This window comes from Zalophus californianus, chromosome 1 (genome assembly GCF_009762305.2).
Source record: "Zalophus californianus isolate mZalCal1 chromosome 1, mZalCal1.pri.v2, whole genome shotgun sequence".
NCBI classification, from domain to species: domain Eukaryota; kingdom Metazoa; phylum Chordata; class Mammalia; order Carnivora; family Otariidae; genus Zalophus; species Zalophus californianus.
Window position 1 is genome coordinate 120,530,821 of NC_045595.1, and position 12,242 is coordinate 120,543,062.

Genomic DNA, 12,242 nt, shown 5'->3' on the forward strand with positions numbered 1-12,242 from the left:
TGATGTCTGATTACCTCCAAATTCCCTAAAGCTGCCGCTCCCCAACTGTGTTCCAAGTCACCTCAAGGGAAGGCTGAAAATTCACAGGGGAGCTATGGATATTCTATATTTTTTAAGGGAAACACCCTGATACTTAGGGTCTATCAGATGGCTTCTGAATTACAAGTCTGAGTTAATTTTCAGACCCAGTAACATTCCTTCAAATGACGTATCTTTTAGAAGCTGGGTTTTCTGCAGTTGCTGTTATAAAAAGGGGAGACGAACCAGGAGAGACTATGGACTCTGAGAAACAAACTGAGGGTTCTAGAGGGGAGGGTGGTGGGGGGATGGGTTAGCCTGGTGATGGGTATTAAAGAGGGCACGTTCTGCATGGAGCACTGGGTGTTACATACAAACAATGGATCGTGGAACACTACATCAAAAACTAATGATGTAATGTATGGTGATTAACATAACATAATAAAATAAAATAAAAATTTTTAAAAAAGCAAGCACCACACAAAAATTTATAGGGAACAGGATATAAGGGTAGTGGTGTCCACTTTCAAGAATGATATAGGATATTTTTTATTTTAATTTACATGTATTATTTTTTCAGAGGGCTACTGAGTTGTGAGGACATAAACACTTATGAAATGGTTTGGATCTAACTACTTAATACACTGAACTGTCAGGTATTTCTTCTGTCCTAAGAATGCTGTGGAAAAGGATAAAGAAAAAAAGAAAAAACAAAACCCAGAGACACTGAGGCCCCATGAACAGAGAAAGTCTGGCAACCTCCGCCCACAGCCCACTTCCACCCTCTCAATTTAGCTCAGGCCGATATTTTATCTTTCAAATGCTTATCTATCACAATAAACTGTCCGAGGAGCCTGTGGAGATGGGTGTTCTTGTCCTTAAGGCAGGGAAAGTTAAAATACATTTGAGGTTATTAAGATCTTTTCAACCTATTGAAAAATACCTCTTATAGCTCATGTTAAAAATTTGTCACCTGAGGACAGCAATCTGTTCTTTCCAATTCTCAACTGGCCTCAGCTTCCTATCTTCTTGCCAAACGTATTAGATAGCTGATGGCCCGATTTCCAAAATCAGTATGCTTTGGGGCTGCCCACTGTATGTGCTTATTTACAGCAATGTTTATTCTGTCTGACCTGCTTTCTGCATTTCTCCAAACATATCTCCATATCTCATAAACATACTATTTCAGTTTCAATCACGTTGCAACTTGCAAGCACCCTAAAATAATTATTTCATTTTCTCCAGTTTAAACTGGAAAGCTGGGAAATATTCAGACTTTATCAGTTACTCATATTAAAAGGAAGGCACAGACATTCCCATTTATAATTGCATAGTGAAGATCCCCAAGAACCTGTTGGAAGCCTTTTCTTTCTTTTCTCTATATTCATTCTGTCTGGGAGAATTCCTCCCATCTCAGTGCTATGGCAGCATAAGATCTATGTAGATGGCTCCCACATTCCTATCTCCTCCTTTATCTTATTTCTGAATTTCAGCCACGCATTCCAAGTTACCTAGATATTCCCCAGGCCTCCGAAACATCATGTGCCCCAAATGTACTCACCCACTTTCCTCTCATACTGCTCTTCCTTCCTCATTCTTTTACAACCAGCTCAGTCTCCAGATTTAGTTACCTTTTACTCGTCTTTCCAGCTGTTCATCTTCTCTTCATCCTCTATTCCCCCTGCACCTTCACTGGTTCCGGCTTTTCTTTCTTCTTACTCCAGTTCATTCCTTACATAGCAGCTAGATCATTTGCTAAATTCAAATAGGCCCATGTTGCTTCCCCCTGCCAGCTTTATTGAGATATAGTTCACATATAATACTGTGTAAGTTTGAGATATACAAAGTCATGATTTGATATATGCATACATTGCAAAATGATTACCACAATAAGGTTAGTTAACACATCTACCACTACACATGGTTACAACAGTGTGTGTCTTGAGAACTTTCAACATCTACTTAATCCACTTTCCAATTTGAGAAGCCAAAAGAAGGGTACATCCCTTCAAGAGATGTTTGTACCCTTCAACCACCTTCACCCACTCCCCCACCCCTCACCCCCTTGCAGCCACCAATCTGTTGTCTGTGTAAGTTTGGTATTTTTAGATTCCACATATAAGTGGTATTATACAGTATTTGTCTTTCTCTGTCTGACTTACTTCACTTAGCATAATGCCCTCCAGGTCCATCCATGTTGGCAAAAATGGCAGGATTTCCTTCTTTTAATGGCTAAATAATATTCCACCATTTCTATATACCACCTCTCCTTTACCCATTCATCCACTGATGGACACTTAGGTTATTTCTATGTCTTGGCTATTGTAAATAATGCTGCCATGTCACTTTTGGAATTTAGCCTTCCATGCTATGGCCTTGGATGATTTGACCCCTGCTTGTGTCATAAGTTTCCTCTGTAGCCTTTTAGCATCTCTTCTTATCACAGCTCTGGCCTTCTTTTGGCTTCTTAAATATCCATGGCTTTTCCCCAAATCAGACTTTATATAATGCTATTCCTGCTACCTGAAAAATTCCAATTTTGGCCTTCTCCACCTTTCAAATGTGGGATAGCATTAGGTTTAAGTTGATTTTTGCTTAAATTCTATCTTCTTCTATAGGAGTTCCACATACAAGGCAACATAGGTCAACTCCCACTCACCCACCACTGCCCTACTCTGCCTCCAGGAAAGAAAAAGCACTCTCAGTTTAAGTTGTGCTCAAACTGGCTTCAAATTTGGAGGACACAACAGCTTAAATGTAAAGTTATGTTAGTATAATGACCCAAGTTAGCCACAACAGTGAAAAACTCAAGTGTGCATTGATCATAAAAAAAAAAAGAAATCTTAAAAAAGTACTTGAAAAAAACATGAACACAATCTTTTGTTAGGCTTTCAATGGGAAGATCTTTCTTACCATGATTTGCAACTTAGAAACCAAGGAAAAATGTTCATACCTTGTGTTCATTAAATACTTGCTTTGTATATAATCCAATATATATATTCAAGTATCTCCTTATTCATTCATTCATCAACACATATTTATTGAATCCCTGCTGCATTCTAGGCTTTGTGCTAGCTCCAGTGTCAATCCATTTTGAGGCAAGGGGCTGGCCTTCTTATTCTAGCATTAGTTGGTGATTAGCTGTGGGTTACCCCAGGGTTGGAAGGCACAAGTGTCACCTCCCAGACAGGATGCTCCAAATCTCCAAGGTCAGTCAGTATTTAGAGGAAGTGGCAATTGTGAGCTCTTAGCCATCAAAACTTATAACATCTGTAAGATGGGTACAACAGCCTTGAAAAGGCTATGTGAGACACCAACAGCATCTACTACAAGGTGTAAATCAAAGAGTTGTAATCTTGGAAGCCCCAAAATGATACAACTCTGGGTATAGACAAGGGTCTCATTAACATAAGTATTGCTGCAGGAGTGAATAAGGATATATTATATTGTGCAGAATTACTTTTAACTTCTTTTAACACAGTGGGCCAAGAACAGAAACAATGGTATCCTCAGACTGGGGCCAACTAGATTAATCAGTTTCTATGTTGTCTCTCCTTGAGACATTTGGAAGCAAGGCTAGCTTCCTTGGATCAAGAAAGCCTTTGGTGCTCTGGATTCATTTGGGGAACAGAAAGGGATAATAAAACCTTTGAAAGTCAATCACAGGAGTGATTCAGATAATTTCATTAAAAAAAAAAAAAAAAGAGCCATGATCACACTTGTACCCTTAAGCTAGTGAAGAGCGCTTACAACATATGGGTTGGAGAGGAGTTGGTTACGGGTGAGGTGCAGGAGATGTCTTCTAAATCTGTTTCTCCCCTGCTTGTGGGGCTGAGAATTAATAACTTTGGAAAGGGGAAACTATGATCAAGTATCAGGAAGTGTCAATCTTCAGGCCTAGAAATGGAATAGGAAATGCACAGGAAAGAGTTCCTTAGTGGTCTACCCACTAAGATAATTCTTTCCATTTGAGCAGAGATTGTTCACATCAAAACACTGATGAATACTAAAGTAACTTAATAATGTTAAGTATTTTAAAACCAGAAATCTCACAACCTTTCTGAAGTTACGATAAGATTTACTTTTTTTTTTCCAGCACAAATAGTGATATTTGAAATTTGGTGAAAAGATACATAATGTTTTCTTAGGTCAATTTATTCTTGTTCTTGCTATTACAAAGCCTTAGTTTTGGTGTTTAAAAATATCTGGCTACTAGATAACAAATGGTTCAGCAAGAACTCTTAGATTTTTAATTTTACTTATTTTTTAAACTATTATTTTTTGAATAAATTCATATAGTTCAAAACTCAAAAGCTGCAACATGGTAAATAGTGAAAGGCAGGGTTGTGCTGGAGATGGCTCTCCCTGGCCCACAAGGGCCATTGTACACATCTCTTCCCAACTTTGTATCCACTGACACCACATTGGTATCTTGAAAGAGGACATGTTGGGAGTATTGACACCATGGAAATTCACAAATACTACAAATCAAGTCCCCCCCCCCCGCCACCCCTACTGAGTTGTTGAACATTCACCAGAACACCACTGAGAACATTCGCCCCCCACCCTCACTCTTCTGCCCAGCCTAATTTTGCTCCCTACTTGCACTAACATTATTTAGGATTATTGGAATGTCTTTCCAAATATAGTTTTGGCATGTGTCAGCAGCACATTAAATGTAACAAAAATGTATATCTACTAATTTCTCCCTTTGGGAGACAAATAGTAACATTTCATACACCCTGTTCTGCCCTTTGATTGTTCACTTAACAAACTACCTTGGAGATCATTTTGTGGTGGTGCATATGATGTTTCTTCCTCATTCATTTTTTATGCAAGGTAATCCACTGTATGGATGTGCTACAATTTTTATTTAATCCAACATATGAGCGGGTACATGGTTTTTCAAGTTGGGAAGGATGTTCAGTGGTCAACCTACGCATTGGTCATTTCCCACACATGCAAATGTATCTGCTAAATAAATTCCTAAAAGTAGAATTGTTGCATCTAAAGGCATGTGTATTTTAAATTTTGATGGAGAATGCCAAATCGTGTTCCATAAACATTACTATTTGTACTTCTATCAGTGGCAAATGAAGTAAACATTTATAATTAAATGCATAACCACCTTATCATATAGTCAATCTAAAGTTGTTCTCTGAGAGAAATACTGTTTTCTATCATTCCTCAATAAATACAGGACAGAGACAGGATGCTATTGTTTCATTAAGTGAAAAGCCTCCTTTGACTAAAAATCTCTTCTGTGAATTCTTTATTCTCACTAGGAGTGCTTTGTGCAAAATGGCTTCCCTCACACCCTTAGAGAAAAAAATTCGTAAGATTTGACACAAGAGAAATCTTTTATGTATTTACTTCTCCAAATTCCTTTTCTATCTCATTATTGCCACAGAAAAAAGGATGAAATGATGTAGAGAACTGAAGTTAGGCAGTGATTTATCAGAAAGAGCAGGAACATGCATTTAAAATGCTCATCTTTAAAGAAAAAGAAGGAACAAGTTTTTAAGAATGACTTTACTGTACATCTAACAAAAGAATCAATATCTGGGTTTTGCAGGAGCAATCCCATAGTGAAAATAAAATCATTCATCCTTATAGCTTTAAACAACGAGTTTCTGGGCCTAAGGAAGAAAAGGGCATTTTCTAGAGAAGCTTTAAAAGAATAATGAGAGGTTAAAATTACTCATGTTCCACTTTTTCAAAGCACTTGTTTCTTGAAAATGAAATAATTAATGTGCCATTCCTAATGCCCAAAAGCCTTGAACAATTCTTCACAAAGTTTACTAAATAGTCAAGACTGAAGTAGATGTTAGCCAAGAAAAATAAAAGCAAGAGACAGAACTGCATTTCATAAAGTCTTATTTCTCTCGAAGACCTTAAGCAGGCAAAATGCCAATGGAGTTGTTAGAATAAGCTTTTCAAAAGCTACAGGCAGGAAACCAGGAAAAGATACACAAAATTTTCTTTAAATGGAAATAAGATGAAATGCAAAGAGGAGAAAGTCAACATCTCCTAACCACCACTAGCCTTTAGGTTGTGTCCCTCAAGCCTCTAGTTTAACCATATGTGGTGGCTTGGAAGTGTGTATCTGTTACAATGAAAAAGGGGGAAAAGAGAAAAAAAAATGAAAATGAAAAAGGAGACAAAGCTATGCATAGCATCCACTAATAGAAGCTGCTGCATTACTCCCATCTGAAGGCACTTCCATGTTTGTTTAAATTAATACCCTCGTTGCTGGTTCTCCTAATCATGCTCATAGGCACACTGACTAGATATCTATGGTCCAGCTCCATGGGCAAAGCTCCCTATACAAGTGTATCTCACAAGATTCCTTTTATTGCAATGTGTATTCACTTCCTGCTTTCTACATATAAAAATGTATTTTAAAAAACTAGTCTGGAGCAGCTGAACCACCAAGAGAAGTTCAGAAGCAGGAAGTCGAAAATGCAAATCCAAGACTCAGATACACATATATATATTTGGAACTCTTCAACATAAAGGTCACAGCCAAACCATGTGGTGAAGCAGAATAATGAAATAAAAATTACAAAGGAGAAAGAGCAAGTGAACAAATGAGCAGGGACCAAGAGGAATCGTGCTCCAGGGTCACTGCTATGCGGGCAAGTGGCTGGCAGAGACAGCCTCGCAGGGGGCTGCTTGTGCAACCTGAGCCCGTCACCAATCCTCTCCCGGCTTCAATTTCCCCATCTGTAAATTGAGGAGCTGTCTGAATCTCATAAGGTATGGGTCTCTGATTCTGCGCTCGTACGGGTGTGTGAAAGGAAGGAGGATGGGACGGAAAGACATTACCAGGAAGGCTATTTCCTCCCTCGCGTCTGACATGATCCTGGGCAGAAATCGTGCTACTCCCCAAATATCCTTCCATGCATCCCAGCCCTTTTGCACTAAGGTGGAGCCCTATGACTTGATCTGACCAATTAGCTGTGAGCAACTCTGTGTCATTTCTAGGCTGAAGCATAAAAGAGTCCACAAATGGCATGGTCCATGCCTTGTGTGTACCCAGAAACTCTCAGGTAGTTCTTCCATGATTCACTGGTATGAGGGGGGCCTTTCAAAGCTGCTGTCAGTCCCACAGCCCTGGAGCCTCTTCCTGCCCTTGCTAAGTATGGCCACCATGGCATGTGGAATGCAGAGCCATGTCAAACAGGAACTTTCTGGTGAATAATCACATCAAACTAGATATTCAGGTTGAGTGATAATTCCATTGTCTCCACCCCGTCCCTTTCCAGAATTTCAACTCAAGCTAGGGAAGCCAAAAATCTGATGTTTGGTACAGACTTTAAGACATCTAGCTTGAAGACTTCTCATATGTTTCCAGTTGGAGTGTAATTTAGTACCATCGCTATGGAGGATAATTTGGCAATATTTAGCAACTTTTAAATACACATGGCCTTGAATAGCAATTCTGCCTTTAGGAATTTATCCTGCAGGTATGATCACGCTCTCACAGAATGGCCTTTTAATGAGGTTATTCATGTGGGATAATTTGTAATAGTGAAAAATCAGAAACCTGCATATCCATCAATATGAAACTGGTTAAATAAATATTATGGTAAATTCATACGGTGGACTATTATGAAGACACCAAATATAATGAAGTGGCTCTTTATGTGCTGATCTGTAAGATATCTAAGATGTATCTGGAGTGTCAAACTAAAAATCAGTAATATGGATTATGCAGAAAAGCAGTGGGTAAATTTCAGAAGAGGAAGGGAGAATTTTCACCAGAAATTCTTTTGTACTTCTTAGATTCTGAACCATGTGACTGTAAAATCTGTAAATACCTATAAATACATTTTAACTAAAAAAAACACTTTCATTTTTTAAATATACCTTTTCCCCTAAAAATATGTATGCAGAAAAAACTATATAATTATATTTTAGAAATTGCTCCAAGTTGAGCAATTACTTATTTGTTCTTTGAAATGCCTTCCCTCCACAGAAGCTACAATTGCTTCAGTTTTAATGAAAGAAGAGCCTCAGGGCACAAAGAAGCAATTATTAGTAGTTCCTCAGAATAAGCAATTACTGGTAACTAGCATTTAACTATATCAGTTTAAAGTTTTAAAAATGCCATCTCTCTACATAAGGTCAATAGTTGGGATGTGCAGCATCTTTTACTCAGAACTCTGTGTGTTAAGTGTTTCTCCTTGGCTTATTTCAATATTTGCATTAAGGCTCATTCTAGGGGCACCTGGGTGGCTCAGTCAGTTAAGCATCTGCCTTCGGCTCAGGTCCTGATCCCAGGGTCCTGGGATTGAGCCCCGCATCAGGCTCCTTGCTCAGTGGGGAGACTGCTTCTCCCTCTGTCTGCTGCTTGCCCCGCTTCTGTGCTCTCTTTCTGACAAATAAAATCTTTTTTTGTAAAGACTCATTCTAAACTATCATTCGTTTTTGTAGATTCCATAAAATTATATCACTTGGACATAAAATGACAAGCACAAAGCAATCTTTTGGTGGTCCTCAGACAACTGAAAGCCTCTAGCAGTTTTGTGGAGTGCTCACCATATGCGAAACCTGCTCTAAGCTCTTTGCCATTGTTTGGTTGGTTGTTTAATCATCACAATGATTCTATTAAGCAAGTACTATTATTATGATTTTACAGGTGAGGAAATTGAGGCACAGAGGAGTTCACCAAAGTCATGTACATAAGAAGTGATGGAAAGAAGATTCATACCCTAGATTCTGCTCCAATAATGATGATAACTAATATCTATTGAACAGTAATTATGTGTCAGGCACTGTCCTAAACACTTCCATAGATTAACTAATTTTTGAGGCACTGACCAGTTTAATCCTTACAAAAATTCTATGAGTTGGTACTATTATACCCCCATTAGATAGAAGGGTATTTTTCCTAGTTCCAGATGCTGTAACAGAATACCCTATTCTGGGTGACTTTAACAACATTTATTTCCCACTGAGCCGGGAGCCCAATGCAGGGCTTGCTCCCAGGACCCTGGGATCATGACCTGAGCGGAAGGCAGATAATTAACTGACTCAGCCACGCAGGCATCCCTATCCCCATCTTTAAAGAGCTGACAGTAGCTCAGTGAAATTGGAGGGGAAGAATGAAGGGGGGTAAATCGGAGGGGGAGACGAACCATGAGAGACGATGGACTCTGAGAAACAAACTGAGGGTTCCAGAGGGGAGGGGGGTGGGGGGATGGGTTAGCCTGGTGATGGGTATTAAAGAGGGCACGTTCTGCGTGGAGCACTGGGTGTTATGCACAAACAATGGATCGTGGAACACTACATCACAAACTAATTTTGTAATGTATGGTGATTAACATAATAAAAAATTTATAAAAAATTTTTAAAAAAAATTCCCCGGTTCACAAAGTAAGGAGTAATGGAGATAGGGCTTGAATCCAGCCCCATCTGCCTTCTACAACCTGGGCCCTTCCCACGACACCACTGCGCCCCTCCCCAAAGAATGACCCCTGGAAGCACAGGGCAGACCACCAGGGCCTGGGATCAGCTCTGGCACTAGCCGGCTGTTTGTCTTGTCCAAATTGTCTAACCTCTCTGAGCTTTCATGGCAACGCCTGTAAAGAAAAGAGGAAAACCAGATGGTCTCTAAACACACTGACAACCCTGGGAGTTTCTACCACCCAACTGCCCCTCTCCATTCCTTCTCTCGGTTTAGAAAATCCATCCGGGGAAATCTCTATTCACCCCCTTATATTCTGATGCTACAAGACTCAGGGAAAATAGCTCACAACTGAGAAGGAGTTCTGAGCATTTAAGAGCAAGAGTTGAAGTTCCAGAAGAGAGCGAACATTTGTCTCACTGAGGTTCAAACCCAGACCTGGTTCAAATCCAGACCTGGGTTCAGCCCCCGGCTGCCCTACTTTCGTATCAGTTCCATCGTGGACCCCGCCACCACGGCTGCCTCGGTCTTTGTGCCTTCGCTCATGTGGAACCTTCTGCCTTCAGTATGTCCTCCTTCCCTTTCTACTTTGAGAGCCCAAAGCTATACTATTTTTCAGGTCCCACTTAAATTGCCTCCCCTCTAGGACTCCTCCTTTGTTCTCTCCTCTTCCCTATTGGACGTGTTCTTTCCTGTGTCTCGTTCAATTCTTTCCCTAAATGCTAATGGAAGTCGAGAGCACAGAGATCACTGCCATTTCATTTACTTTGTGCTATCCTTCTATTTTTCCGGCCAGATTTTTCAAGATCTCAGGTCAGTTTTGCCTGCTACACTGGAAGCTGACTTTTTTTTATGAAGCCTATAATGAGTTTATTTCTTTAACAGGCAAAATAATCCCTGGTTCCTTTGAGCTTTCCTAAAAGGGCATTTCTCCCGCCGCCCCCCCCCCCCCCCCATTAAATAGCTTGGTTGTTTTTCTCTGCCTCTCTCCAACTTTTCTTTCCCGCTCAATTTCTTTTGCTCTCCCTCTTCCTTCTCTTCCACTTCCTTCCTCTCCTCCTCCTCTTCTTCTTCCCTCTTCCTTTCTTTTTAAATGTGTAATTTCAGTTTAATTTAGCCCTGTGTTGAAGTCCAGCTATCTATAGAACTTTGACATTGGCATTAGAGAGGATAAAAAAAACAAAGAGCGCCTGGGTGGCTCAGTCGTTTACGTGTCTGCCTTCAGCTCCCGTCATGATCCCATGGGCCTGGGATCGAGTCCCGCATGGACTCCTGCATCGGCTCCCTGCTCAGCGGGGAGTCTACTACTCCCTCTACCCAGCTGCCCCGCTTGTGCTCGCTGTCTCTCTCGCTCTCCCAAAAATAAATAAATAAATAAAATCCTAAAAAAGAGAGAGAGAGAGGATTAAAAAAAAAAAAAAAATTAAGAACAATCTCTCCCCTCAAGGAATTGGCAATCTACTCAGAAAGAAATCTGCAAAAACTAATGATGACACAATGCAGACTAAGATATGCCTGGGGAACTGGAGATTAATCCTCACTTGAAACAATGCAATACACACACAAAAGCTATCTTAAAAACAAACTAAAGAAACTTGTAACATTTAGGGGCACCTGGGTGGCTCAGTCGGTTAATCAGTTAATCGCCTGCCCTGGGCTCACTCAGGTCATGATCCCAGAGTCCTGGGATCAAGCCCCACATCTGGCTCCCTATTCAGCAGGGAGTCTGCTTCTCCCTCTGCCCCTCACCCGGCTCGTGTTCTCTCTTTCTCTCACTCTCTCTTGTCTCTCTCTCAAATAAATAAACAAAATCTTAAAAAAAAAAACATAACATTTAAAAAATATTATTAGTTTTACTAACAGAGAACCCAAGATACAAATGAGTTATAATTTATGGAAAGTTCTTCCAACTTTCATGAAATAGAAGACCAAGTCCATTGTTACTGTCAGTTCAAAAACTAATCAGTTACATTTATATGGAAAAGATAAAGTGACTTTCTTCCGTAGTTATTTAAGCAAAAATTAGCCTAACTTTCATTTATAGCATAAAATTTCATTTTTTTTTTTGGTTTGCTTTTTCAGGTTGGATAGGTATTATGCAGCATTTTAATAGACCCCAAGTGCTCTATGACAATATTTATAAGGTGATGTTTGCCTTATATGGAAGAGATTTAAAAAGGGAACACTACAGTGAGATGGCGAGAAGTTATCTAGCATACGTAGTGGTCCAGTACACATTTTTTTTTGGATATCTTTTTTTTTATTATGTTATGTTAGTCACCATACATTACATTAGTTTTTGATGTAGTGTTCCATGATTCATTGTTTGCATATAACACCCAGTGCTCCATGCAGTACGTGCCCTCTTTAATACCCATCACCAGGCTGACCCATCCCCCTACCCCCCTCCCCTCTAGAACCCTCAGTTTGTTTCTCAGAGTCCATTGTCTCTCATGGTTCATCTCCCCCTCTGATTTCCCCCCCTTCATTCTTCCTCTCCTGCTATCTTTTTTTTTTTTTTTTTAACGTATAACGTATTATTTGTTTCAGAGGTACAGGTCTGTGATTCAACAGTCTTAACACAATTCACAGTGCTCACCATAGCACATACCTTCCCCAATGTCTCTCACCCAGCCACCCCATCCCTCCCACCCCCCACCACTCCAGCAACCCTCAGTTTCTTTCCTGAGATTAGGAATTCCTCATATCAGTGAGGTCATATGATACATGTCTTTCTCTGATTGACTTATTTCGCTCAGCATAATACCCTCCAGTTCCATCCACATCGTTGCAAATGGCAAGATTTCATTCC